This window comes from Somniosus microcephalus, chromosome 11 (genome assembly GCF_052327205.1).
Source record: "Somniosus microcephalus isolate GS21.2 chromosome 11, FLI_Smic_1.0, whole genome shotgun sequence".
Classification (NCBI taxonomy): Eukaryota; Metazoa; Chordata; class Chondrichthyes; order Squaliformes; family Somniosidae; genus Somniosus; species Somniosus microcephalus.
The window spans coordinates 38750359-38755825 of record NC_140997.1 but is presented as its reverse complement, the minus strand read 5'-3'; the positions used below and the strand labels follow the sequence as shown (position 1 = coordinate 38755825).

Here is a 5467-nt window from a genome sequence, read left to right as displayed (position 1 = left end):
CGGGCAACTTAATTTGGGGCGGGGCGCAAACTGTGCTGCGCACGGGCGCTACACGCATAGCGCCCGAAAATCACCTCTTAAGGCGCTAACTGCTGGCGCTATCAACTGAAAATCTAGCCCAAAGCCTTCAGGCTTGTTTTTTAACACTCTTAGACCTTTTAAAATTATTATTTACTATGGCCATGTTTGATTTAAACCGTTGATTTCTCTGACTGCCACTTTTGTTTTTCTCCTTCCTATCTTTTGCTTTTATCCTTGTTTCCCTTTCCTGTGTCTCCCTGCTCAGGTTCCCAACCCCCTGCCATTTTAGTTTAAACCCTCCCCAGAGCACTAGCAAACACTCCCCCTAGGACATCGGATACCCGGCCCTACCCAGGTGCAAACCGTCCGGTTTGTACTGGTTCCAATGTCCCAGGAATTTGAATCCCTCCCCCTTGCACCATTCCTTTAGCCACGTATTTACCTGAAATATCCTTCTATTTCTACTCTGACTAGCACGTGGCACTGGTAGCAATCCTGAGATTACTACCTTTGAGGTCCTATTTTTTAAATTTACCTAACTCCCTATATTCAGCTTTTAGGACCTCATCCTGGTTTTTACCTATATCGTTGGTACCTATATGCACCACGACAACTGGCTGTTCACCCTCCCCTTCCAAAATGTTCTGCAGCCGCTCGGAGACATCCTTGACCCTTGCACCAGGGAGGCAACACACCATCCTGGAGTCTCATTTGCAGCCGCAGAAACGCCTATCTATTCCCCTTACAATAGAATCCCCTATTACTATAGCTCTACCCCTCTTTCCTCCCATCCTGTGCAGCAGAACCACCCCTGGTGCCAGGAAGTTGGCTGCTGCTGCCTTCCCCTGATATACCACTTTGAATACTGTTGAGGGGGATACACACACGCACACGCACACTACGCACACACCCCACATGCACACCCTACAAACACACACCCTACAGATACACCCTAGACACCATACACAAGCCCTACACAAACGCACACCATACACACAACCTACACACGCACACAAACCCTACACACAACCCACAGACAGCCTACATAAGCACACCCTACACATGCACAATACACACACATTACACATTCACCATGCAATTACATGCCCTACAAACACACCCTACACACACACACAATCCCTACAGCCTACATAAACACCCCCCCACCTATACATGCTTATGCTACACACACACTACCCACACGCACCCTACACTCACACTACCTAGACACCCTACATACACACACCCCACCCTACACTCACTACCTACAGCCACACTACACACATACACAAACACTATGCACACTACACAGACAGTGTGATCAACCACCACCTAGACCGAGGGGTGTGTTGATGCGAGCTGAGTGGGGGGATGAGGACACAAGCACAGTCACAAGATTAGTTAATGAAATACAGCAGCTAGCTGTGTTTTATTTTTAGAAAAAAGGTTCACGTCTGTCAACATCCAACAAATCAGTTCTCTCAAAAAACAATAAGCCAGGGTTACTTTACCACTGGATGGCTCAGGCTCAGGCGGGATGCACTAGTTTTCCTTTTAAACTGCTGAGCTAATGGATAGATTTGCCTCAGGTGTGTTGGAGGTGGGTGTGGCCTTCACCTGAATAGGTGAGGGGGGGGGGGAGGAAAAAACTTTGTCTCCATCTGGTGGCCACATACCGTCCATCCACCACAAACCGCCCCCATAGCTCACATATCCCCCCTCAGTTCCGACCTCCGGGAAGGGGCGCAGGCAGACCAAAGAGCCTCACATCAGCACCAGTACATTAATATCACATCATCAACATTACGTTAATATCAAGTCATCTTCACATTAATATCACATCACGTTAATATCACATCATCACATTAATATCACATCATTACATTAATTTCACATCATAACCTCACATTAATATCACATCATCACCACATTTAATAAGAGCACTGCCATATGCAGTTCCAGGACCAAAATCATTTCCAGCATCAAGCATATACTGGCCTAACTGTTCAGTTATTCATACGAGACAGTGTTTTTCAATCCAGCTTCACATACACAAATTCTTCCATTCTAGCATTTGGGTTTGGCTGCAACAACACTTCAGTCTGCTTCATTATTTTCTCAGTCCATTGTTTTGTGCTTTCTGCTTTGCTCAGCAGATTCTCCAGGTGGGCATCCAACTCGGTCTTCTCATCTTCTCAACTTTACAGCTTGTGGAGGGTTCGTTGTGCTTGGCTCTGGTTTCCTCGCATTTCATTGCACAAGCCATTGTTTCCTGGCTATGCGAATCTCCATTTTCCTGTATCGCGCACACATCAACAATGCCATCCTCCACTTTGGTCAGTGATCCACAGTTACCAGCATCTGCTGCCTTGTTCACTGCCACATGTGCTGCGTAGGCCCAAAGAAACGAGCATCTCTTCATACAGCTTGGACATACCATTTCCTGATACTCTACATTCTCGGGCAGAATGGTTCCACGGAAGGCATCTTGGTGCCATTCTTCACACACCACACTCTGAATCATTTCATCAGGGGTCTCATCCTCAGGATCTGGATAAGGCCTCTTGCAGGTACCGTACAGTCCAAAGAAGTTGTCATTTATTTTCAGAATTTGTTTTTTTTTTCCTTTCTCCGAGAAAACTTGCACTGCAGAACATTTTCAACGGGTCACCCAGATTGTGATGCCTCCATTGCAGATAGCTCTCAACCCACGCATCGTCCTGCTTTAGTCTTTCAACATCTCAGGAAATCACCACACCAGAAACCACAGGGGTCAGTTACTTTGATACAATCCATTTCATCAGATCCGTCTGGACATTGCTCAATACCATCACAATGTAGAAATCTGGAATACACGGAGAGTTTCCACCACATGTCCACTGAAACATATTGATTTTTCCATGGCATTCATTTGTTCATAATTACTGTTCCAATTTTATCTCCTGTTGTCCAATTTGTTAAAATCCATGATATACTCCATGGAATAATTGTCCATTTACCAAAATCTATCAAATTCTGACCAGGCCTCATAGGCACTTAACAGGTCATCTTTCTTGCAAATTTTATCCACGAATTCTATTAGAAAGTCAAGACCATCATCATTATTCAACTGAGTTGCATCCAATTCAGAAAATACCTTACTTCTGATTTTACTTCATTCCAGAAGCAACAACACCAGCATGTCTTGTTTTCTCTTTGGTAGAGCAGTCACCAGTATCCACATATCAACCTCATTCTTCCACCAAAGGGTTTTCAACAATGTGTGCTTTGTCCTCTCAGCCACCAGAGGGCTAAAGCCAGCATTCTCCACCATATGTGATCAACCACCACCTAGACCGAGGGGTGTGTTGATGCGAGCTGAGCGGGGGATGGAGGACACAAGCACAGTCATAAGATTAGTAAATGAAATACAACAGTTTTATTTTTAGAAAAAGGTTCACATCTGTCAACATCCAACAAATCAGTTTTCTCCAAAAACAATAAGCCAGGGTTACTTTACCACTGGATCTTTCTCCTCAGGCACTGGCCCCATTGAGGCTCTCCTCAGCTCTGGCCCTGAAGGGATGCACTAGTTTTCCTTTTAAACTGCTGAGCTAATGGATAGATTTGCCTCAGGTGGGTGTGGCCTTCACCTGAATTGGAGTGAGGGGGACTTTGTCTCCATCTGGTGGCCACATACCGTCCATCCACCACAAACCGCCCCCATAGCTCACAACAGGTAATTCTTGAAGCTGCTGCAATGACTCTCCAGTTTCCCCTAGCAGCCCTTTTTGCAGATACTTCACATTTCTCCTCTCAGGAAAGTTGGCAGGTTTAATTTATGCCGGCATCGAACACCCCGTTGTCCGGTGCTAATGTGTTCCTGTGTTAAAGATGTTTATCGTTCCTCCAACTTGTTGGTTTGTGGAGATGTTTTGAAATTGAGGAGATGGGAGGCGGTCGTTTTGCCTGTGTCACACACACACAACTCACAGTACCTCTTCACCTTTCAGACCTAAAGACCCTTTCCCGAGACTGAGGACTTCTGTCTCTCCACAGATGCTGCCTGACCTGCTGAATATTTTCCAGTTTCCCCCCCTCCCAACCCCCTTTTTGTTTTCAGATTTCCAGCAATATTTTATTATGTTTTTCCTCACACAATGGCCTTGATTTTCATTGGGCCGTGAGGCGGGCTTTTAGGCGGGCGGGGTGTTAAATTGCAAAAAATGGTGGGCGGGACCCCCTGCCTGGTTCCCGACTCTGACCCCCCCGGCCTGGTTCCCAACTCTGAGCAATTTTAACTCAGTCGTGTCTGATGGTCCTGACTTCATCCCGCATCCAACAGGCAGGACTGGTCTTTAAGGCCCTTAATTACCACTAAATGGCCTCTATAATCCTATTTTAACAGGCCCTTGCAACTTTAACCCTTTTCCCATGTAAAACACGCCTGGTGGGATCACGAATGTGAAACCTGGCGGGAGCACTATTGCATTGGTGACTTTCAACTGCAGGTCAACCATTAAAGTTGAGATTTGATCAGCCATGATTTGCAGGTGGCAGGACTTTGTGGTCTCAGGTCTGGGGCAACTTTTACATGGCTTAACCACACCTGTGGAAGGTTGGTGCCTCACACCCATCTCCATTGTGACCTCCTGGGAAACCCCTCTCGCCACCTTGACTGAGCGCTTCCTCAATGGAGGCATATACCAGAAGCATGGGAGCCATTTATTTCCTCCCCATCTGGGCATTAGAGGAGCTCGAGCACCAGCTGCGGCACCAGCAGAACCAGGAACAACAGCAGCACCAGCAGGAGCGCCAGGCTGCTGCTCACCCACCTGAAGCTGCACAGGCCAGAAGGGGCCAGTGCCTGGAAGCCTGTCGGCGGAGGAGATACCCCCCTAACAGGGTCTACAGACGCAGGGTCAGCTACCTCAACATGGCTGAGCAGCAGTGCCAATGGCGGCTCCGACTTTCGCGAGAGGTAGTGACTGACATCTGCACAATGCTACAGCAAGACCTGCTGTCCAGAGGACCAGGTGGACAACCATTACCAGTGGCCATCAAAGTCACCACCGCACTCAACTTTTTTGCCTCAGGCTCATTCCAGGGATCAGCAGCAGACATCAGCGACATCTCCCAGGCGGCCGCACACACTTGCATCATGCAGGTAACCAATGCCCTCTTTGCCCTCGCGCACAATCACATCCATTTCACCAAGGATCGAGCAAGTGTCACGGCGCGAGCAGTTGGATTAGCTCATCTGGCAGGCTTTCCAAGGGTGCAGGGCGTCGTTGGCTGCACACATGTGGCCCTTAGGGCACCCCATCGCAATCCAGGTATTTTTGTCAACCGCAAAGACTTCCACTCCCTCAACGTTCAGCTGGTGTGTGACCACAAGAAGGAAATTTTGCATGTTTGTGCCATGTACTCTGGCGGTTGCCATGATTCCTTCATACTGCACCAGTCT

The 5467-nt window shown here is 47.6% G+C and overlaps 1 long non-coding RNA gene across 1 annotated transcript; it reads right to left on the bottom strand.

Annotated features, from left to right (window-relative positions):
- Positions 1-1426: 1426 nt before the first annotated feature.
- LOC147110491 (uncharacterized) lies at positions 1427-4071 on the bottom strand. Its single transcript, XR_015080098.1, has 2 exons — positions 3521-4071; positions 1427-3378 (listed from the first exon to the last, which is right to left on the bottom strand). It is a non-coding gene; the product is annotated as an uncharacterized LOC147110491 (long non-coding RNA).
- Positions 4072-5467: the final 1396 nt, after the last annotated feature.